The sequence below is a fragment of the Elephas maximus genome, chromosome 11, assembly GCF_024166365.1.
Source record: "Elephas maximus indicus isolate mEleMax1 chromosome 11, mEleMax1 primary haplotype, whole genome shotgun sequence".
Taxonomy (NCBI): Eukaryota; Metazoa; Chordata; class Mammalia; order Proboscidea; family Elephantidae; genus Elephas; species Elephas maximus.
Window position 1 is genome coordinate 54,433,238 of NC_064829.1, and position 25,251 is coordinate 54,458,488.

The 25,251-nt window shown below is 44.8% G+C and overlaps 1 protein-coding gene across 6 annotated transcripts in view; it reads left to right on the forward strand.

Moving 5' to 3' along the window:
• Positions 1 to 25,251, forward strand: part of SLC14A1 (solute carrier family 14 member 1 (Kidd blood group)) — a 58,951-nt gene that overhangs the window by 844 nt on the left and 32,856 nt on the right. The window lies entirely within an intron of this gene.

Below are 25,251 nucleotides of genomic sequence, written 5' to 3' on the forward strand. Positions count from 1 at the left end.
CTGGGCAGAGAGCCCAGTGCCCTTGAACAGCTATAAATTTTGTGTAAAATTGACATCTTTATGATGGTGATGTTTTCTTAACTATGTACATGAAAAATGTCTCTTCATTTAGGTCTCTTAAACAGGGTCACTATGAATTGGAATCAACTCGGTGGCAATGAGTTTGGTTTGGTTTGGTTTGGTTTGGTTTGGTTTGGTTTGGTTTGGTTTGGTTTGGTTTGGTTTGGTTTGGTTATGAGTCAGAATTGACTCATTGACGACAGGTTGGGTTTGATTTGTGTAGTATCATTCAATACATTTTTATAATTTTCTCCAAAAAGTTTATACTTTTTATTAGATATATTCCTAGTCATCTTATTTTTCTGTTGTGTGTGTCTGGGTGTCAGGGCTTCAAAGTGGTTCTTTCTGGTTCAAACCCTACTGAGAACTTGCATTTCTAACAAGTTCCTAGGCAACGCTAATGCTGCTATTTAAGGACTAGTTCTGAGAACCACTAACAGAGCAGTGGTTCTCAAATTTTATTATACATAAGGATCGCCCGGGGAATTTGTTAAAATATGGATTCTGTTTCAGTGTATCTAGGGTGGAAATGCAAATTCTCGGTAGGGGTTCCAACTGGAACGAGCTGATTTGAAGCCCTGGTGCGTGTACGTAAAAAGCCTGAACTGCTGATAATGTTGATGTGTGCCTATTCATTTTTGATAGACTCTTATACTTTGCATATAGTTTCAAAACTCTCTTTTATTTCTGTGAACATTTTAAATTTATTTCTTTTACAGTCTATATCTGAAAATTCTAAATATCTAATGTCTTTGGGGGGTCTTAAACTATTGCTCATTGTTTCTGCTGATTCTCCTTCATGGTGACTTACTTCCTCAGATACTTTGGTAAATTTGTATCTTAAGCTCACATTTGGCTTACCTAGATCTGTAGGAATCCTGGGGCTTGGCACTGAGGATGCATCTCACCAGAAAGAATGTGATTTTCCTTCATACTGTAGGGGATGCAGGAGTCCCCTAGTGGCACAAATGGTTACATGCTTAGACTACTAACCAAAAGGTTACTGGTTCAAACCCATACAGAGGTGCTTGGGAAGACAGGTCTGGATGTCTGTTGAAATCTTGATATCTTGAAAACTCTACAGAGCAGCTCTACTCTGCACACATGGGGTCACCGTGAGTCAGAACGGACTTCACAGCAACTAACAACAACAGCAGGGCATGCTATCAGCCCAATACTTTTTAACCTTAATTTCATTTCTCAGCCTAGGATTTTTCTGAACCATTAAAAAACCCAAAAAACCAAACCCATTGCCACTGAGTCAATCCTGACTCATAGCAACCCTATAGGACAGAGTAGAACTGCCCCATAGGGTTTCCGAGGAGCAGTTGGTGGATTCAAACTGCCGACCTTTTGGTTAGCAGCCAAGCTCTTAACCACTGTGCCACCAAGGCTCAAACCCCAAAACTACGTGAATATAGTGTTTGGACATTGATTCTCAAGAGTTTGTTTTGTTGTTTTTTTTTTCCTATGTAGAGCCCTGGCTGAGATAGGCAAGTTACCTTGTGACACTCTTTCTTTGCCAGTACATTTTGGAATGTTTTTTCTAGACCATTTCTTCCCTAAGGATATAGTTATGTAAGAGTTCCAGTTTGATGGGATAGAAAATGATCCTGGTGAAAAGTGAGCATCTTGGATCAAGTAGACACCTGAGACTATGTGGGCAGCACCTGTCTGGAGGGGAGATGAGAGGGCAGAGGGGGTTAGAAGTTGGGCGAATGGACACAAAAACAGAATAGAGGGAAGGAGTGTGCTATCTCATTAGAGGGAGAGCTACTAGGAGTATATCACAAAAGGTACATAAGTTTTGTATGAGAGACTGACTTGGTTTGTAAACTTTCACTTAAAGCACAATAAAAAAAAAAAAGTCACAGTTTGATATTGTGTTCTCAGGTCCAATTTCTCACCTTACCAAGGCCTCAGGCCTTGTCTCCTTCTCCTGTGTGTCTCTTAGCTCCAGGTTCCCAGTTCTCAGGAGCAGTAAACTGCCTCTCCAGGGTGATCAGGGCTTCAGCATCAGCCTAACATTCTAATTCCCTCTTCGTCTTCATCTTTGGCCACTGGGATTTTCTTTAGTTTCTTGGATGTGCTTCTATTCATTTAAGAAAGAAGTGAAAGCCACACTTGAACTTCACGAGCCCTGCTTCTAGTCCCGTGCTACAGGAGGGTTTCTCACCACACCTGAGCAGCTGTGAACCCACAAACTGTCATGGCTCACTTTGTCTTGGGGTCAGGCTCTGAGATCTGCCCACAATCCACAGATGCTCTTACATTCAACCAGATGACTGGGGAGCAAATGTTCTGATTTCCTGTGGTGGTTAAGTTTGTGTGTCAACTTGGATGACTTTCAGTGGTTTGGCAGTTATGTGATGATGTAATTTGACATTTATGTAATGATGTAGTTTGGCAGTTATGTAGTGATGTAGTAATCCTCCATTCTGTGATACAATGCAATCACCTCCATGGTGTGATCTGATATGATCAGCCAAACAGCTATAAGGGGAGTTTCCTCGGGGGTATGGCCTGCATCCGATATATATGGACATTCAGGCAAAGCTTGCTGGCTTTTGCTCACTCAGTATCCTGCATCTGGCTTGTCATCTTCTGACTTCTCTTCTTTGGACTTGAGCCAGTGGCCTGCCATATTGTCTGCTGATCTCGGGGTTTATCAGCCTCCACACCCTGTGAGCCAGCAGCCTGCCATCTTACCTGCCAATCTTGGGGTTGTCAGCCCCTGCAGCTACATGAGTCAGAAGAAGCCTCCAGTCTCATGCCTGACCCACGGACTTGGGACTTGCCAGCCTTTAGAACCATGTGAGCTATTTCCTTGAGATAAGTCTCTTTGGGATAAGTCTCTCTCTCTCTCTCTACATATATACACACCCATATGAGTACACATACACACACATACATATATGCATCACTGGTTCTGCCTCACTAGAGAACCTAGCCTAAGCCTTTTGGTACCAAGAGTGGCTCTAGAGAAACAAAATCATAAGAATATGTTTTCTAAATTAATTCTCTGGTTAGTCTTAAAGATGTTGATGTCTCTGATTCCAGCAGTAAAGAGGACATTGCTAACATATGGCATGAGGTGACAATAGAAATATGCAAAATACCACCACCAATAGATCAGGTATTGGTGAGAGGCAAGGCTTTGGGTGATCACACGTTTGGTGCCTTTCTACAATTTTGTCAGAATGAGAAGTATAAGGAGGCTGCTTGGTTGGTCCTACTTTCACCTGAAAAAGTAGTGAAAGAAGAGATGAGCTCAGGACTTCAGAGTCACAGCTCAAGTGCCATATAAACTACCTCGGAGTTGCCACTTGTGCCCTGAAATAAAGCTCTTTTTTGTAGTAACAGAGCTGATATTGCCAAAAGCCAAACCCAGAGTCTTATTGTAACAGTGGCAGAATTACAGTGCCAATTGAATTCCCAACCATAAATCGTGTCTGAATTTAAAGCGAGGGCTTTGATTGGGAAGAAATGGGATGCTGAAACTTGGGATGGGAACATATGGGCAGATAATCAGGAATCTGGAGATACTGAGCCCCTAAATTATGTTGGATCACTCCTGCCAACAGGACCGGCTCTCTCACTCCCATCTGAAGAGATTATTCCATGTTCATCTGCTAAGCCACCCTCCCCAGTAAAACCATTAGCCCCTCAACGCCCATCTGATGAGATTAACTCAGCTGTGTCTGAAGAGCCTTTGTCTGAGATATTGCCTGGGGAGGCACCTGAATCATTGCCTGGGGCATCTCCTTAGGCAGAGGCCTTACAAGACATTGCTGAATGTTCTCAGAAAACATCCCCACCATCTATTTTTGCTTTTAGACCTATAACTAGACTTAGTACCAGTGAGCCCCAAAAGCTGAAGTACAAAGCATGACCCAGGAGGAGGTACGTTATGCTCTGAAAGAACTGCTTGACTTTTCTAATATGTATAAACAGAAACCTGGGAAATATGTGTGGGATTGGCTAACAAGGGTATGGGATAATGGTGTAAGGAACATAAAGTTGGATCAGTCTGAGTATATTGATATGGGCCTACTAAGCACAGATTCTTCATTCAACATTTCAGCTCGAGAGGTTAGGAAAGAATCCAATAATTTGGTTGGGTCACCGAAGCACAGGTTATGTGGTGTCCTACACTAAATCAAGTTGAAGTACCAGACCTGCCTTGGAATAGTGTAGAAGAAGTTATCCAAAAGCTTAGGAAAATTGGCATGCTAGAGTGATTTATCAGGCTAGACTCACAGATCCACACATGGAGTCCCCAGAGGACACATCTTTTACTACAACAGTGAGGAACAAATTTGTGAAGGGAGCCCCAACATCCTTGAAGACTTCTATGATTGCAATTTTATGTGTCAGATTTCACAGTGGGAACTGCTTTAACTGAATTAAGGCTCCTAACTATAATGAGGCTGATTGGATCCCGTGATGGTAGGGGCCAAGTGGTGGCACTCGATCAGCGAAGACAAGATGAGTGGTTATCATAATGGAGTCAAAGCAGTAATCAGAATAGTCTGACTTGTATGAACGTACGGCATTGGCTACTTAGTCATGGTGTCCCTAGGAGTGAAATAGATGGGAAATCTACTAAGTATTTACTTGATCTGTACAAGCAGAAGAATTCTAGATCAAATGAATGGCAGACTAACTTAAATCACCAGAATGGAAAGTCACAACCCCTTAATCAATTCCCAGTCTTGAGCCAGTTTACAGATGACAATCCTTTGAATGAAGGGAAGCTAGGTACTCTTGAGGAAGGATCCCACTATACTACCAAAAATATATACTGTTAATCTTTCTCCCAGCCTTCCCCTTTAATGAGAGTGACAGTTCATTTGGGAAAAGGAGATAATCAGAATTTGGGGGGATTACTGGATACTGACTCTGAACTGACGTTAAGTCCAGGAGACTGAAAACGTCACTACGGCCCACTAGTCAGAGTGGGAATGTATGGCAGTCAGGTTCTTAATGAAGTCTTGGCTCAGGCTGATCTCATAGGGGGTTCTCGAACCCATCCTGTAGTGATTTCTCCAGTTCCAGGATGCATAAATGGAATAGATAGATGCTCAGCAACTGCCAGAACACCCACATTGGATCCCTGACAAGTGGAATAAGGGTTATTATGGTAGAAAAAGCCAAGCGGAAGCCATTAGAACTGCTCCTACCTTGGAAAATAGCAAACCAAAAGCAATACCACATTCCTGGAGGGATTGCAGAGATTACCGCCACCATCAAGGACTTGGAGAATGCAGGGGTGGTAATTCCTACCACATCCCCATTCAACTCGCCTATTTGGCCTGTGCAAAAAACAGATGGATCTTGGAGAATGACAGTAGATTATCACAAGCTTAACCAGGTGGTGACTCCAATTGCAGCTGCTGTTCTAGATGTTGTTTCATTTCTTGAGCAAATTAATACATCTTCTTGTACATGGTATGCAGCTGTTGATTTGGTCAATGCCTTTTACTCAATTCCAGTTTTGAAGAAACACCAGAGGTAGTTTGCCTTCAGCTGACAAGGCCAGCAATATACCTTCACTGTCCTACCCAAGAGGTATATCAACTCTCCAGCTGTATGTCATAATTTAGTCCGAAGAGACCTTGATCACCTTTCCGTTCCATAAGACATCACACATTGATGACATTATGCACATTGAACCTACACAGGAAGAAGTGTCAATGACTCTGGACTTACTGGTAAAACATTTACATGCTAAAGGGTGGGAAATGAATCCTACAAAAATTCAGGAGCCTTCCATCTCAGTGAAATTTCTGGAGTCCAGTGGTGTGGTGCATGTCGAGGTATTCCTTCTAAAGTGAAGGATAAGTTATTGCATCTGGCCCCTCCTACAAATAAAAAAGGAGGCACAACATGTAGTGGGGTTCTTTGGATTTTAGAGGCAACATATTCCTCATTTGGGAGTGCTACTCCAGCCTATTTATCAAACGATTTGAAAAGATGCTAGTTTTTCAACAGGTTCAGGCTGCCGTGAAAGCCACTCTGCCACTTGGGCCATATGAGCTGGCTGATCCAATGGTGCTTGAAGTGTCAGTGGCAGATACAGATGCAGTCTGGAGTCTTTGGCAGGCTCCTATTGATCACAGAGCAGACCCTTAGGATTTTGGAGCAATACACTGCCATGCTCTGCAGATAACTATTCTTCCAAGAACAATTTTTGCTTGTTACTGGGCCTTAGTCGAGACTGAACACTTAACCATGGGCCACCAAGTCACCATGTAGCCTAAGCTCCCTGTCGTGAGCTGGGCATTGTCTGACCCCGAGAGCCATAAAGTCAGACGTGCACAGCAGCACTCCATCAATAAATGGAAGATCGGGCCCAAGCAGGACCTGAAGGCACAAGTAAGTTGCATGAGAAAGCGGCCCAAATGCCATGGTCTCCACTCCTGTCTCATTATCTTTCATCTCCCAGTTTGTGCGTATGCAGGCACCACTCGAAAGTGGACAGTGGTAGCACTAAAGCCCCTTTCTGGGACCTCCCTGAAGGACAGTGGTGAAGGGAAATCCTCCCAATGGGCAGAACTTAGAGCAGTGCGCCTGGTTGTTCATTTTGCTTGGAATGTGCGATTATATTATATGCTGATTCATGGGCTGTGGCCAGTGGTTTGGCTGGATGGTCAAGGACTTGGAAGGAGCAGGATTGGAACATTGGAGACAAGGAGGTATGGGGAAGAGGTATATGAATAGACCTCTCCGAATGAGCCAAAAAGGTGAGGATATTTGTGTCTCATTTGAATGCTCACCAAAGGGCGATCTCAGCAGATGAGGATTTTAACAATCAAGTGGATAAGATGATACCTTCTGTGGAAATCAGTCATCCTCTTTCCCTAGCCACTCCCATCACTGCCCAATACACCCATGAACAAAGCGCTCATGGTGGCAGGGATGGAGGTTATGCATCTGCTTAGCAACATGTACTTCCACTCACCAGGGCTTACTTGGCTACAGCCACCGCTGAGAGCCCAATCTGCCAGCAGCAGAGATGAACACTGAGTGCCTGATACGGCACCATTTCTAGGGGTGATCAGTCAGCAACCTGGTAGCAGGCTGATTACATTGATCTTCTTCCATAATGGAAAAGGCAGCATTTCATTCTTACTGGAATAGACACTTGCTCTGGATATGGATTTGCTTTCCCTGCAAAAAAAAAAAAAAATATTCTGCCAAAATTACCATCCGTGGACTTACAGAATGCCTTATCCACCATCTTGGTAGCCCACATAGAATCACCATGGATCAAGGGACTCACTTTACAGCAAATGAAGTCCAACAGTGAGTCCATGCTCATGGAATTCATTGGTCTTACCACATTCCGCATCAGCCTAAAGCAGCTTCATAGAAAGATGGAATGGCCTTCTAAAGAGACAATTACGGCACCAGCTAGGTGGCAATACCTTGCAGGGTTGGGGCAGTGATCTTCAGGAGGCTGTGTGTGCTCTAAACCAGCGTCCAATATATTGTGCTGTTTCTCCATAGCCAGGATTCACGGGCCCAGGAATCAAGGTGTGGAAATAGGAGTGGCATTACTCACTATTACCCCTAGTGATGCATTCGCAAAATTTTTGGTTCCTGTTCCCACAACCTTATGCTCTATGAATCTAGATGTCTTCATTTCAAAGGGAGAAATGCTCCCTCCTGGAGACACAGCAAGGATTCCATTGAACTGGCCGCTTTGCGCTCCTTATGCCTCTGGATCAACAGGCAAAGAAGGGAGTTGCCTTATTGGCTGGTGTGATGATCCTGATTACCAAGAGGAAATTGGGTTGATATTACATAATAGAGATAAAGAAGAGTCTGGAATACACAGAATCCCTTAGGACGTCTCTTAGTACTACCGTGCCCCATGATTAAAGTCAGTGGAAAACTATAGCAACCCAATTCCAGCATGGCTACTAATGGCCCAAACCCTTTGGGAATGAAGTTTTGGGTCACCTCACCAGGCAAAGAACCACAACCAGCTGAAGTGCTTGCTGAGGGCAAAGGGAATATGAAATGAGTGGTGGAAGAAGGTAGTTCTAAATACAAGTTACAACCACATGACCAGTTGCAGAAAGAGAACTGTAAGTGTTATGAGTATTTCTTCCTTGTGTGTGTGCATCAAACATTTTTTCTTCACTTATAAAATACAAGATGTAAACAGAGCTAGTATGTTTTCAGTTGCATACATGCTTGTATCATATTAGGCACAAGTATGGCTTTGTAATTGTCTTAAGAGACTGTGTATTGTTTAAGGATATGTGTACAGGTCCAACTTGACAAGGGGTGGACTGTGATGGTTAAAGTTGTGTGTCAGCTTGGGGATGGACCATGATTCTCAGTGGTTTGGCAGTTATGTAATGATGTAGTTTGGCAGTTATGTAATGATGTATTTTGGCAGTTATGAAATGATGTAGTTATCCCCCATTTTGTGATATAATTATCTGTGACGTGATTAGCCAATCAGTTGAAAGTGAGAGTGGCCTGCATCTAATATATATGGATGTTCTGGCAAGCTCACTGGCTTTTGCTCTCTCCAGATCCTGCATTCAGCTCATCATCATCTGACTTCTGGCTCTTGGGACTTGAGCCAAAGGCCTGCCATCTTACCTGCCAATCTTAGATTCATCAGCCTCCACAGCCTGTGAGCCAGCAGCCTGCTATCTGACCTGCCAATCTTGGGTTTATAAGCCCCTGCAGCTACATTAGTGAGGAGAAGCCTCCAGTCTGATGCCTGACCCATGGACTTGGACTTGCCAGCCTCTACAACCATGACAGCCATTTCCATGAGTACGATACATATCACCAGCTGCTCCTTGGAAACCCTATGGGGCAGTTCTACTCTCTTCTATAGGGCCTCTATGAGTCAGAATCAACTTGATGGCAATGGGTTTGGTTTTTTGGTTTTTGGTTTTTTTGTTTTGTTTTATTTTACACTTCACTGATTTTGCTTCTCTAGAGAACTCAGTGTAAGACGCCTCCTTTATAACATCTCCTCAGAAAGAAATGCTGAGCCCTTGGGTTTATCTCATCATAATCGTTTTACTTCAGAGAGGCAGTGCTTTCTCCGCTCACTATAGAAACATAGAAAGCAAGCCAGCTCAGTCTGGCTTTGAGCAAGCATTGACATAAGTGATTACTAGGTGCCTAGAATCATGCTGACTAATATGATAGGAGCAAACACACTATAACCTCTGGTCTCAAGAAGCTTAGAATTTAGTTCCTGACTACTGTGTATATGTTGTTGTTTGTGGTGTTGTTGTTAGGTACAGTTAAGTCAGTTCTGACCTATAGCAACCGTATGTACAACAGATCGAAACACCACCCAGTTCTGTACCATCCTCATGATTGTTGTTATGCTTGAACACATTGTTGCAGCCACTGTGTCAATCCATCTCACTGAGGGTCTTCCTCTTTTTACTGACTCTCTACTTTACCAAGCATGATGTCCTTCTCCAGGGACCGCTTCCTCCTGATAACTTGTCCAAACTATGTGAGACATAGTCTCACCATCCTTGCTTCTAAGGAGCATTCTGGTTGTACTTTTCCAATACAGATTTTTCATTCTTTTGGCAGTCCATGGTATATTTAATATTTTTTGCCAACAGCATAATTCAAAGGCATCAATTCTTCTTCAGTCTTCCTTATTCATTGTCCAGCTTTCACATGCATATGATGCAATTGAAAACACCATGGCTTGGGCCAGGCACGCTTAGTCTTTTCAACACTTTAAAGAGGTCCTTTGCAGCAGATTTGCCCAATGCAATGCATCTTTTGATCTTTTGACTGCTGCTTCCATGGGTGTTGATTGTGGATCCAAGTAAAATGAAATCCTCGGCAACTTCAATCTTTTCTCCATTTATCGTGATGTTTATTGATCCTGTTGTGAGGATTTTCGTTTTCTTTACATTGCTTTGTAATCCATACTGAAGGCTGTGGTCTTTGATATTCATCAGTAAGTGCTTCAAGTCCTCTTCACTTTCAGCAAGGAAGGTTGTGTTATCTGCATAATGCAGGTCGTTAATGAGTCTTCCTCCAATTCTAATGCCCTGTTCTTCATAGAATCCAACTTCTCAGATTATTTGCTCAGCATACAGATTGAATGTTTCTGTCAAGTCAATTCAAACTCATGGTGACCCCATGTGTGCCGAGTAGAACTGTTGCATAGGGTTTTCAAGGCTGTGGTCTTTCAGAAGCAGATCGCCAGGGCTGTCTTCTGAGGCACCTCTCAGTGAGTTCAAACTACCAAACTTTGGGTTAGCAGCCACGCTTGTTAACTGTTTGCATCACTCAGGGACTCTCTCAGGGGGATAGACCTCTTAATTTGAATACTTTTGGATTGTTTTAACTTTGCTCCTTGGGAATTAGGCCACCAAAATGGTTGGGGTCTGCATGTCTTGTAGAGTTGTCTCTATTATCTTTAACCAGGGCAGGGCAGAAATAAGACAGTAACCTGTAGACTTTTCTGGGTTCCTTTGGAAATTGGATGTAAGAGCCGCTTTTTAAAGAACCTAACTGTTAAACAGTGAGTTTTTTCTTTTTTTTTTTTTTAATGTAGTCCAGAAACCACCTGCATCAGAAACACTTGGGAATGATTAAAAATGTAGATCCCTGGGGCCCCTTCAGACCTCATAGGCAAAAATCTGGGGCTGGAGCCCAGATTCTACACTCAAGCTCCTGGGTGATTCTTGTGCAGACCAACATTGGAGAACAACCTTGGATTGAGTCATCTCTAAAAGGATGGGGGCAGAAGCTGACAGTTAGCTAGGACCAAGATGGTTCTTCCTGCACCTTCTTCTCCTCACTTCCCTGTCTCCACTGCCCACTTTTTTCACCTTTCACGTGTTGACACAATATAGCCACTGAACTCTGGCACCATGAGCGCTCTTTGGCATACAGTACCTTCAAATTGTCACCAGAGGGCTCCAGAGCAACTCCAAAAGCCGTGCTGAAGTCTCGCTCCTTGCTCTCCATTCATATGGCAGGGTCTCCACTCCCAGCACGTGATCTCCCAGTCTCCTCCCTGTCCCCAATCACTGATCCTCAAAAGGACATCGAATCACATGGGAGTGCACAGCTGCCAAGATAAGCACTTATTAGTTGTCTAATGAGTGCTTAGCTTAAGTTTCACAAGGAATTAATACCTTGCTCTGTGTGTGCGTGTGTACGTGCGTGCGTGTGTGTGTGGCTGAGATATATTGGCATGCATTTTTTCCTCTGCATTTCTGCAGATGCCTTGGTGTTTCATGTGGTGTGTGGTAGTCCTTTCTGTCTTGGTATTTTCCATGAGAGGAAATGTATTGGCTCTGGTATTGACACACCACCCCAGGCCCTAACATTACGGAGGTGTATGGGATGGCACACTGACCTTCTGACCCCACGTGCTTACAGGAAAGCAGGAGCCCAGTGGCCCAGACGGGATGATGGACAACAGCCCCATGTCACTGCTGTGTGTGTGTATGGATTCCAGCATGTTCCCTTTATCTCGAGAGGCCCTGCTCCTGAAGCGCAGGGTGCTGGCAGCTCGTACCCAAGCCCCTCAGGCTGACCTTCAAGGCCCTTCCGCAGGTCAGCCCACCTCCACAGGCCTCTCCACACCCTGCTGCTGGCACCCCTGGAGGTGGAAGGCTGGCCTGGGCCCCATCTCCCACACAGCAGCCCAGGGCCTTGGACTGTTTGCCCCCAACAAACCTGTTTATCTTTTAAAAGAAAGATGGTGTCACCTGAAGGGCCTAACAAGTGTGTTCCCTCTCCTACCACCACCAAAATGTAGGCCTGAAAGGCAGAAATCACAGCTAGCACAACCAAGCAGAAGGGCCTGAAGCAGGGAAGCGTTAAGTAAGCTTCCCATGAAAGGCTCTGCTCAGCCTCAGCCTCTCCTCCCTTCTAACAAGGCCCAACACAGGTTCTACCTGCTCCCCTACCTGCCTCGGGACACAGACCCTTGCTCTCTTCCCTGTCACTTCTGCGTAGACAGTTCCCAAATCACTGCCTCCAGCCTGGAGTCCTCCCCAGACCAGGGTCCCACATCTCCAACTGCACCCCAGGCATTGCGACCCAGCTGTCCAGACATCTCAAATTCAGTGTCCCAAACAGGCTCCCAGTTGCCTTCCTGCCACTGAGGCACCTCTCAGGCACCCAGTGTTGAAATCATACGGTCGTGGGTTTAAATTCTTATTGAAATATAAGAGACTAACATTGTTGCCAGCTGCCAGGGAGTCAACTCTGACTCCTGGCAACTCCAAGCGTGTCAGAGCAGAACTGTGCTCCATAGGGGTTTTAATGGATGATTTTTCAGAAGTAGATCGCCAGGCCTTTCTTTCAAGGCGCCTCCGGGTGGACTCCAACCTCCAACCTGTTGGTTGTCAGTCAAGAATATTAACCGTTCGCACCAGCCACAGACTCCGAGACTTACATTACAAGTGTACAGCCTGATCAATTTTTCACAAACTGACCCACCATGTAACCAGCGTCCAGGTCAAGAAACGGCACCCTACAAGCTCCCCTTATGCCCCTTTCCAGTCACTACCCTTTTCAAGGTGATTACTATCCTGACTTCCAACAGTTTAGCTGGTTTTTGAACCTTGTATAAATGGAGTTACACAGCCTGTTCTCTTTTGTGCCTGATTTTGTACGTGTGTGTGGTAACTATATATGCAAAACATTTGACATTTCAACACTTCTATGTGCACAGTTCAATGACATTAATTATGTTCACCACGTTGTACAACTATCACCACTATCCATTTCCACATTTTCCAGCACTCTTGACAGACACTCAGGGTCCGTTAAGAAGCCCTCGTTGCATAACAGTTAAGCGCTCTGTTGTTAATCAAAAGGTTGGTGGTTAGAACTCACCCAGCGGCTCCGCAGGAGAAAGATCTGCTGATCTGCTCCTGTAAAGATGACAGCCTAGAAAACCCCATAAGGCAGTTCTACGGTCACATGGGGTGGTTGTAAGTCAAAATCAACTCGACGCCACCTAACGATAACTTAAGCCATCGCTACCGTTTCACACACTCACACTCCCATCTACCGCTGGCAGCAGTTAATAAACTTTGGTCTCTATGCATTCGCCTCTTCTAGATATCTCATACAGTATCTATCCTTTTGTGTCTGACTTACTTCACTCAGCATAACGTTTTCAAGGTTCATCCAGCTGGTGCCTGGTTCCTTTGCTCAGTGTTGTTTGTGAGATCCATTCGTGCCATTGCACAGAGTTGTAGGTCATTCATTCTATTGCTGTGCAAATACGCCATCGTTTATGTATCCACTCTACTGTTGGCAGACAGGTGGTTTCCCAGTTTGGGCTACTGACCTTTGTCGCACACGTCTTTGGGTGAAGATATACGTAGCGTTTCTGTGATGCATACTCCTAGAAGGGAATTGCTAAGCCTTAGGGGATGCAGCTATCTGCTCTCACGGATACCGCCAGGCAGCTCTCCAACACTCTTGTGTCCATTTACACTTCCACCAGCAGCATATGTGAGTTCCAGTGCCAACACCGCTTCATCAACACTTGCTGCAATTTTAGATTTATCCTTTTTTCATCCATGCCCCTCAGTGTCTCCTTTTCTCCCAAAGTATCTCATATGTGCAGCCCTTTTCCCTTGCTGGAGTCCCTGGGTCGTGCAAATGGTCAACGTGCTCCTCTGCTAGCTGAAAGGTTAGAGGTTCAAGTCTACCTGGAAGTGCCTTGGAAGAAAGGCCTGGCAGTCTACATCCAAAAAAAACAGCCACTGAAAATTCTATGGAGCACAGATCTACTCTGACACACATGGGATTGCCATGAGTTGAAGTTGACTCAATGGCAACTCATTTTCCCCTTGCTTCTGCCCTGCTGCAGGTACTGTTAGCTCATGCCAATCCTCCCAGGCTTTCGCCTTCAGGACCCCTGTGGATGCTCCCACGTAACCCCCCTAAATGTGGCTTCCGTCATCACACTATTCTGTCCACAAAATACAATCACTCCTGATTTCCAGTTACTTCAGAGATGTATTTGTTTGAGGTCCCTGGGTGGTGCAAGTGGTTTGCAATCAGTTGCTAACCTGAAGGCTGGCGGTTCAAACCCACCCAGTGGCACTGCAGGAGACGGGCCTGCTGTCTGCTTCCATTAAGATTACAGCCAAGAAAACTCTGTGGAGCACATGTGTAGGAACTGACTCCACGGCAACACATTCACATCTGTTTGTCTGGCTTTTGACAGTCTCTAGGGACCTGGCCACTGACCAGGCTGACCCCACCTTTCCCCCAAGCCTCAATGCTGCCTTTGTCATTCCCATGTGTCCTGTTCCAACCCCGTAATCCCTCTTCCTGTAAGTCTCCCACAGCAGCTTGTCTGGCGGGAAAACTGTCTTCTTTGTTAGCAGTTCTGTAAGAAACCACCACGCTGGAGACAGTTAGTGCTGGCAGAATCCAGCCAGCCGGTGCCAATGCCCTCGTTCTTGGCAGAGCCCCGAGTCGTAAAGAACCTTTAAAAAAATCTTAAAGACTTGGCAGATGTTGTCATGGCTTTCTAAAGTGACAACAGTCACTTCTTATTTGTCGGTGGCCTCTATTTGGTCTGAAAGCAGGCAGAGCTTAGAATATTAAACAAAGAGAAACCTCAAGTCAGCCCTGCTTCTGTTGTTGTTATTGCTGTTTTGTGCGTTTTTGTTTTTTAAGTATAACTTTTATGTTTTCATAAGATTAATGCACAATAACCATGGAAACTTGAAAATTGCAGGGAAGTTTAAAGAAGAAAACAATCACCCATACTTCTGCAACTATGCAATTACTACCTTTAATATTCTGGTGTTTATTCTTCCTACTTTCCTATATATATTTATATTATCTGTTTATCTAAACACATCCACACACATTGTTTTTGTGGTTGGGTGTCATCTAACCAATGTGGACTCACAGCAACCTCCTTGTGACAGAGTACAACTGCCCCATAGGTTTTCTCAGCTGTAAGCCTTATAGGAACAGAGCTCCAGGTCTTTCTCCCACAGAGCAGCTGGGTACGTTCTAAGCACCAAGCTTTCAGATACATTACATACTTATTTGTTCTACATTTGTTTTTATTAGGTCTGCCCAGCTTTTAAAACTGCCTCTTAGTGAGAGAAACTTTCTCATCGACTACAGCTATGGAGCTTCTGCCACATTTGCAGTGGCGCTTGACCCATAAAAATTTATTGAAACCTCCCATCATTATAGTCAATCACAGAAAAGGATAGAAACTAGAGAGCAGCCCCAATTCTGCTCAGCTTAAAATCCTCCCAAATTTTAAGAAGGCAAATAAAACTGCTGTGTGTTTAATGTTTGCTTTCAGTTTCAATGGTTATTAAATGTACACAAGGATGCCAATGCAGTCAGGTCCACACGTAGTGGATCCACATTTCTGCCCCCGTTATACAACTTGGAGCATAATTTTTGCTATTTTAAATGGCCACAGATGTTCATAGTTCCATCTTTTCTTTCATAACGTAGTATTTTTCTTATCTGTATTTTATTTGCGAGCCCCTGGGCGGCGCAAACAGTTAATGCACAGCTGCTAACTGAAAGGTCGGAGGTTCGAGTCCACCCAGAAGCCTGGTGATCTACTTCTGAAAAGTCAGCCTTTGAAAACGCTACGGAGCACAGTTCTCCTCTATGACATGGGGACACCATGAGTCAGAGCCAACTTGTTGGCAACTGGTTTATTCTTTATTTGATGCTGAATCCATTGGTAGGGACTCAGTGACTGGTTGTAGTATTAGAGCACATGAGGAAAGAGATGTCAAAGTGACCTGTGAGTTCTGATGACTTAGGCTAATGTAACGGCCACGGCTCTCCTTGTAGGTCTGGGTGGGGGCTGGACACACTACCCATGACTCATGGCTCACCCTCCGTCCAGGCACGAGGCGGTTCGCAGACCCACAAACAGGCCACGCTTCTCTCGGCTGATATTCAAGTCTCTGCCTGGAAGGCCGTTCTCTCTTTTCCTGCCTTCTGTAAATTCTACTCCCATTGGAAGTACTCCCATTTCAAGGGCCTTATTAGGCCTGTATCTTCAGTAAAGCTCTCTCTGGCTATTCCAGGCACTACCGCTATTATCTAAACTTTTAGCTTAAGTCACGTGTGCCCACAATTTAGCAGTTAAATCGCACAGCGCCTTGTATAATTTAAGAGAGCCTTAAAATCTGACAGAGTGGGACAAATGGTAAACACATGCAGCAGACTGAAAGGCTGGTGGTTCAAACCCATGCAGAGGCACCTCAGAAGAAAGGCCTGGCAATCTACTTCAAAAAAATCATCCACTGAAAACCATATGGAGCACAGTTCTACTCCAACACACGTAGGGTCGCTAGGAGTCAGAGTTGACTCAACAGCAGCTGCAGAAAATAAAATCTAGCCATTCTTGGTCAAACGTGGCTGGCACCGTGTCCCTCCACTGGAGAATGTGTGACAGGACCCCTTCCAGCCTGGCATTGATGCAAATCCCTCGGCAGTAAAGAAAAAGTGCCATTCTGTCCATAACACAACAATTAATCATATACAGCCTTGACTCTGATATTAGTGATCCTTTGTGTCTATTGGTATGCCAGGATGTGAGAGCTATCTCACATCTTATGCCATCCCCTAGAGTCCTGAGAACTTACCTAGATACACAGCAGGATGGGAAAGTGGCGATGGACCAATGACACAGCATGGCCCACAGCTATAGAGAAGATGCTGGGAAACAGGGCAGTGGGAGGGCAGGGATGTGGGCAAGGCATCACGTGTTTACAGCCTAGGACCTGGGATGCAAAGGGGCCACCCCTCCCTGTGGAAGAGCTGGCCACATCCCACAGCAATCCTTGGGAGTTCAACTGAAGCCTGGGTTGGGTATCTAGGATTGGGACTCCACCAAGGAGGCTCTGAAGATGCTTGGCCCACCCTCAGAGTGGTTCAGGTGCCCCACAACTGGCCAACCTGCACACCTGGAGCTGGGCGCTCAATGCTGCCCAATTTCAGGGCAGTCCTAGAGGCAAGTGAGGAGCCTCTGGCTGCTGGGGGTAGATCTGCAAGGCTAGCAAGCTGTGTGCTTCGTGCCTAAGGCTGACTGGTCTGCTCAGGAGCTGATGAGGAGGGCCTTCCTGTGTGTTCCGGATGTCAGGGGCATCCTAGTCATAAAGCCGCACCCTGCTCTGAGGGATATGTTTAGGGGAAGTCTACCCCCACCCCATTGCCACACCAAAGACACACACCTATCACAGTACTGCACAAGAACTTGCCCCAGCCCTTCAAGTCACCAGACTCACAGAACCATTCATTCTTCCATTCATTTATTCACCCACCCATCCATATACTCAACATATAGTTACTGAGGGCCCCCTATCCACCAGACGCTGAGTCAGAAACTGGGACGATAGTAATGAACCAGGCCAGCCCAGACAATGCCCTCAGGGAGAGTGCAGCCTAGTGGGCAAACTCAGCAAAGCAAATGCCGCACAATTATCTAATTACATTCATAAATGCTGTGAGAGAAGAGAAATACACTGGGAGATCCATGTCAATGGTTGAGGCCCTAGTCTGAAATTTCACCTTTTCTCAACCAGGGACACTCCCCTACCCCTCCCTGGATGAGAGGGACAGAAAATGGATTGCAAGGGTGGTTTGAAAATGTGTATTCAGTATTTCTATCATTGTCACATAAGCTATAGGAAGTAGAGGTCCACACAGTATTTTCAGCCAAAGGAGTAGTATACAGAAGAGAGAGAAAAAAGAGAGAGCATTATATCATTGCAGGGATCCTGGGTTAAAAAGGCCTAAGAGCAAGGTGAGAATCAATGGTTGGGGACCATCCAGGGAAATGCTTGGGGAAGATTCCCAAGACCCCCAGGGGCTTGCTCCTGCACTGCTGGGGTGTCAGTCCCGTGAGTGGGCCGGAGGCAAAGGCCTCTGGCTGGACCAATAGTAGCCACTGCCAGCCTCCCTGGGGCTGGGGAAGGCCCTGGCCCTCTGTGTGCAAGCTTCACCCTCCTGTGACTTATGATAATCTCTCTGGGTGACTAATGATGAGGCACCCAGCCTATGTGAAGCAATGAACACCAAGCAGAGGGAGGACCTGATGAAGTGACTTGATGAAGTCTAAAGGGATGGGGCTTCGCCTGGAGCACTGCCTTTGGCTGGCATGGCCCAGCGTGTGACACTCACTCTGTGCTGCCAGTGGAACACAACTATGACTCACTTGGGCTCGCCAAGGCATTGGAATTAGGAAACTGCTGCCACTCCAGGCACCGGAATTCATCCTTTTTCCCCAAGTCTCATGACAGAGATGCTTTAGAGCTCTGCTTTCATGTATATATACATCCCCAGGGGATCTGATTCAAATACTGATTTTGACTCAGAAGATCTGGGAGCAAGACTTGAGAACATTAACAGGAGTGGGTGAAATGAACCCTTCACTTCACCTTCATGAGTGAGGATGGTCAGATCCACCATCCACTCCTCACTCAGCAAGCATTTGTTGAGTCTAAGAACCGGGATAATGATGGCATCATTGACAGAAATAAGGAAATCAGAGGTGGTGTTTGTTAGTTGCTGTCCAGCAGATTCCGACTCATGGCAACCCCATATGTGCAGAGTAGAACTGCTCCGTTGGGCTTTCAAAGCTGTGACCTTTTGAAAGCAGATCGCCAGTGCTTTTTTCCAACACAGCTCTGGGTGGATTTAAACCACCAACTTTCAGCTAGAGGTCAAGAATATAATTGTTTCCACTGCCCAGGGACTCCAAAGTCTGAGGTAGGAACTGTTTTTTGAGGGAAATAATAATAAAAGTGACCATGGCTTGAATGCCCATCATGGGTCAGGATCTGATTTAATCTTTACATTAGGCAAGGTAGATATTTTTAATCTCCATTAATTCCATAATGGAATTAAGGCTCAGAGAGGTGAAGTAATTTTCCCTGGGGTGGTAGAACTGGCTAGAATTTGTACCTGGTCTGTCAAACTCCAAAATGCATCTGATCCCATGATGACACACTCCCTTGTTTGGGAGGTTGAAGAATTAGGGTTAGACAGTTCAGTCTGGTGGTTGTCAACCCTGGCTGCATGTTCAACTCAGTGAAAGGACTTTTAAACTCCCAGTGCCCACCCACAGCATAAACCAAATACATCAGACCCTCTAGGAGGGTGTCTTAGTTTCCCGGTGCTTCTGCAACAGAAATACCACAAGTGGGTGGTTTTAAAGGATAAAAATTTATTTTCCCACAACTCAAGAGACTGGAGTCTGAATTCAGGGCACTGGCTCTGTCAGCTCTGGGAGAAGGTCCTTGTCTCTTTTCAGCTTCTGCTCCTCAGTTCTTCAGTGATCTTCATGCGGTGTGGCATCTATCTTCCCATTTGTGCTTCCTTGTTTCTGTGTTTAATTTGCTCTTTTTATATCTCAAAAGTGATTGGCTTAAAACACACCCTATACTATATGGCCTCATTAATATGACAAAGCTAACCCTATTCCCAAATGGGATTACATCCACAAGTACAGGGGGACAAAATTAAATCCATAGCAGATGGGGACCCACTCTCAGCACTTTTTAAAGCTCTTCAGGAGATTCCACCGTGCAGACAAGACTGAGAATCACTGACTTAGCCACTAACCGATGAGACAATTGAGAAGCTAACTCCTCTCTCAAGAGCCCATCCCAACCACCACAGGCCACATGATATAGCTCAATATCAACTCGACAGCAACAGGTTTGGTTTTTTATTCAATTACATCTCTTTATTCAGGTGTTGGGAAAAAATAACCTGTGCTGAGTAAGAAAAAGGTTACAGGCAAGGAAAGTGGATAAAGCAATGGGCAATATAGGGTGTCTACACCCTACTCCTTCCTGTATTTCTATGTCCCCAAGACCCAGAATTGCCACATCAGTTGGGAGGAGGCACCACTGGTCCCAAGAAGCTGAGTTCTAACCTGGCTGCTTCCATAACTGGAGACAAAGTCAAATATGGGTGTTTCTCCAACCAAGCATCGCAACAGCATTGACAATTACCATCTTTTATTAAGAAGCAGAAACTCGTGATTAATTAGGAGACCTTCTAGTTCCATCACCATTTTTACATCCTAATTTTAAAGAAGAGCTAAGTAATTGTTATTTTTAAAAGCTTTATAGAAAGGATAATGGTGCAAATGCAGAACAGAATTTCAAATTCTCACAGACTTCAGACTTTCTGGAGCCACAGAGGCTGGATAAACCCCTGAAACTATTGTCCTAAGATAAACCTTTAAATCTTAAAACAAAAACATCCCCTGAAGTCTTCTTAAAACCAAACAATAATTTAGCTGAACTAGTAAAAAATGTCTGTCTTGAGCATAATACTCTTTTAAGAGCTATCTATAAGGGATCAATTTGACAACAGCATCTCAAAAGATTAAATAGGAAAGGTAGAGGGTTGTGAATTTATGTTAACAGAGGAAGAGCAACTCAGAGAAGGAGAGTGAGAATGGTTGCACAACTCGAAGAATGTCATCAATGTTACTGACTTGTACATGTAGAAACTGTATGTTTGTTGTACATATTCTAAACAACAGCAATAACAAAATTAATTAAATTACAAACAAAGGAAAGAAAGAATGGCGTTATAGTGCTTTGCTGGCTTTTTGTAGAAGATATGTCAAAAAATAAATAGGATCTTCTGCATTGGGTTTAATTTTGGTTTTGGATAAACCACTGAGTCAAGTTTATTCTTTTACACCAGAAAACAATGTCAGAGAGATGCAGGAATTCTCCTCCACATCCCTGCACAATTGGGCCAACACCACTATACTGAGGACTGTTAAGGCTCTGGTATGAATGTGTGGTCAGTTAAATCATAATGCCTCAGTTTATCAGCTCAAGAAGTTGAGCATGCAATATGGCCCAGCTTCAAGTTGGTGGATGAGATTGATAGTTGAATATTTGTTGTCAAGGCCCATCAGTTTTTGGCCCCGATCCCAGCTTTGGCAGATGCCAGCGGTAAGAAAAGAAGAGGCAAGGGAAATGGGAGAAGCGGTGAGCGTGAGAAGACTTTGAATCTCTAGTTCTTGGCTGCCAACTGGCGTAAGGCAGGAACATGGTAAAAGGGAGCGTTTGGTAGCCAAGAAAGGTTCTTTAAACCAGGCTGAGTGACAAAACTGTACAGACAGAAGACACTAAGCACCCAATTGGGACAACTGTTAGGGACCTGAGCTAACTGCCACTTTCTCTAGCTCCAGAAAGCAGCCTCACTTAGCTGTCTACCCCATTCCTTGCAGCTTTTTGGCTACATTAATGCTGGCTCTCTCCAAGAGAGAGCTCCGTGGTGAGTAACCTAATTTCTGAGAGCTTAGGTAGGAATGAGCCTCAGCCCATCCCGCTCAATGTCTGGTGACAGAGGTCTCTACCAAGAGCCTGGTAGCCCCCAGCTCAGAGAGCCCCATTCACAATGGGGGTGCCAAGCCAACTCACCTTCTCTTCCCAGCCCAATTATGGGATAAAGCTCCATTTCCTAAGCTTGGGACCAATTTCACAATGCCTTTAACAATCAGGAAATAATCCACTGGGCTGTGGATTGCCCTCAGGAGAGCACCAAGGAAAATAGAACCACACCACTCCCCAACCCTCATTTTCCCCAACTCTTTAATCTCTTCCTCAACTTAGCCTGAAGATTGAAAAGATTCTCCTCCTGCCCTTTTCCCTATTGTTCCTCACCAGGAATTGATTTATTTTCTTAATCCTGAAGAAACAAAAGCATCAATATGGTTAATGCTAGCCAATAATGCCCCTTCATACAAAGGGACCCCCCAAGCCCCCCGTGCCCATTCCTCAAGACAGTTCAGTGTCATCAGCAGAAATGTTGTTGCAATAAATATACAAATGTCTAGAAAGCTAATGCTGCCCCTTAGACATGGTCATTTATGCAGTGCACAACCTACACACCCTTAGGTGTGACCCTAGATACCAGAGACCTACATTATGGGTTTTACACTGGCCTGAATATACTTTAAAAGCTGGAAATAAAGTGATCACATGTGAACATCTGATGAAAGTTGTAGGTAGAGATGGAAATTTCCTCATCTTTCTTCTTTGTGCAGGAGGTACAATCTCTGTTTGGGTGCTCTCAGCTGTTCGGCCTCTTTCACATCTTAAATAAAAACTCATTTCCACCAAGTCAATTTCGACTCACAGTGACCCTGTAGGACAGAGTAGAACTGCCCCATAAGGTTTCCAAGGAATTTGGACTGCTGGTCGATTTGAACTGCTGACCTTTTGGTTAGCAGCCTGAGCTCTTAACCACTGTGCCACCAGGCCTCCCACATCTTAAATGAAGCTGATTAATTGCATGACTGCATTTAAGAGCTAAAAACGAAGGCACCTCTGTGCCTCCTGCCATCACTCATCCCCGCGGTCCCTGGGCACGGAGTTGAGCAATCTCGCCCTGCAAGCCTGGAAGCCTCTTGGTTCCACACCTGGGCAATGCCAACCGTAAAGGGTGCCTGCAAGGGGCGTCTGGGACAGTGGAATTTTGACTTTCATCTGGTGCCCTTTTGTCTGACTGTTTACAAGCCAAAACTTTGTAGTGCAGAACACACTCGGGAACATTCTATCCAGGACTTGCCATTTGGCTTCTCTCTTTTTGGGGAGTAGCAGGTAGGAAGAGAATGAGGATGTGTTTAGTGAGCGCTCTCTTTTCCACTTAGGAAAGCCCTGCTCAAGATGCAGAGAAGCCCTCGTGGCATCCTTCTCATGTAGAATTCCTGAGTGTGGGCACAGCCTAATCACACACGCTTGAGGTGCAATTATTTGCAAAGTTATGCTACCTATAGATAAATCAAGAGCAAGCAGCAATCAAAATGAAAGAGTCAAATTTCTGAGTCAAACAACGTATAAATCTCTACCAAGGCAAGAACACTGTCGAAAAACATTAAAACCATGTTATTATCCACAGTTTTGCTTTCCCTTCTTCCCCATTTCTTTATCTAGTCCTTATCTCCTCTTACGTATACTTGATAAACGGCCTCAAAATCTTTCTGGAAAGGAAGAGGCCTGTTATGAATAAAGAGAACTATTGGGTACAAACCTTGTCCTCTAGTATCTTCCAGTCCAGGTGGGATCATGCAGCATAAAATATTTTTAAAAATATAAGACAATACAAGAGTGGTTGTGAGGCTGGGGGGTGGGGGGTGGTGATCACTTGTTCAGTGAGGAACATAAACACAAGTTCAGAAGAACACACTGCGGACGGGAGTCAGCTGGGAAATCCAAATAGAGAAGGAAAAAAGCTGAGTCTGAAAGTTTGGGCGAAGTGTGGGTGAGGAGAGAGAGATCTTTCTAGAGGCAGAAACTCCATGGAGAAAGTTCAAAAGAAAGGAAAGCCCTGTATGTGTTCAATGGTGATTTATAGTCAGATGGAGGGATGGAAGGTAAGTCATTGGGAACAGGGAGAGGAGGAGGGGCAGACAAAGAGGGAGAGGTGGGGGGAGCAGGAGAAGGGCTGGGAAAGATACAGAGAAAAGACCAGTTGCCATGGAGTTGGCTCCAACTCATGGCAACTCCTGTGTCAGAGTAAAACTGTGCTCCACAGGGTTTTCGATTTTTTGGAAGTAGATCACCAAGCCTTTCTTTCCAGGTGCCCCTGGGAAGACTCAAACCTCCCCCTTTTTGGTTACTGGTTGAGCACATTAACAATTTGCACCACCCAGCAATTTGAAAGACACAGGAGTGACATGGAGAGGAAAACAAAATTAAAGCATGAACCCTCAGCAGATGATACTCCGTAAATGATACTGAGAAAAGTCATTGAATCGTGCAGTTAGGGCTGTTTAGAAACACCTAATGCTGAAGATCATTCAAAAGCGGCTGCAGCGGTGTATCCACAGGGAACTGCCAGAAATTCAAGCTGGATTCAGAAGAGGATGCAGAACCAGGGATATCATGGCTGAGGTCAGATGGATCCTGGCTGAAAGCAGAGAATACTAGAAGGATGTTTACCTGTGTTTTATTGACTATGCAAAGGCATTCGACTGTGTGGATCATAACAAATTATGGATAACATTGCAGAGAATGGGAATTCCAGAACATTTAATTGTGCTCATGAGGAACCTGTACATAAATCGAGGCAGTCATTCAGACAGAAAAGGGGATACTATATGGTTTAAAGTCAGGAAAGGTGTGTGTCAGGGTTGTATCCTTTCGCCGTGCCTATTCAATCTGTATGCTGAGCAAATAATCCGAGAAGCTGGACTATACAAAGAACAGGGCATCAGGATTGGAGGTAGGCTCATTAACAACCTGCGTTATGCAGATGACACAACCTTGCTTGCTGAAAGTAAAGAGGACTTGAAGCACTTACTAATGAAGATCAAAGACCACAGCCTTCAGTACGGATTACATTTCAACATGAAGCAACCAAAAATTCTGACGACTGGACCAATAAAAAACATCATGATAAATAGAGAAAAGGTTGAAATTGTTGAGGACTTCATTTTACTTGGATCCACAATCAACGCCCATGGAAGCAGCAGTCAAGAAATCAAAAGACGCATCGCATTGGGCAAATCTGTTGCAAAAGACCTTTTTAAAGTGTTGAAGAGTAAAGATGTTACCTTGAAGACTAAGGAGTGCCTGACCCAAGCCATCGTGTTTTCAATCGCCTCATATGCATGAAAAAGGTAGACTACGAATAAGGAAGACCGAAGAAAAACCGAAAGCTTTGAGTTATGGTGTTGGCAAAGAATATTAAATATACCACGGACAGATTTGAATGAACAAATCTGTCTTGGAAGAAGTACAACCAGAATGCTCCTTAGAGGCAAGGATGGCGAGACTATGTCTCACATACTTTGGACATGTTGTCAGGAGGGATCAGTCCCTGGAGAAGAACATCATGCTTGGTAAAGTAGAGGTTTCAGCAACAAAGAGGAAGACACTCTATGAGATGGACTGACACAGCGGCTGCAACAATGGGCTCAAGCATAACAATGATTGTGAGGATAGCGCAGGATCAGGCAGTGTTTCATTCTGTTATACGTAGGGTCGCTATGAGTTGGCACCTAACAACAACAACAATAACACGTGTGAACTCTCATTATTGGATGCCAGTTGTCTCTCTGATCTCCAGCTCCGGGGCCCTCTCCAAGCCACAGCAACTGGGAGGCAGAGACCTGACCCAGGCAGTGACTACTAGGAGCCCCTGGTTTCACGGAATCTTGTAGTG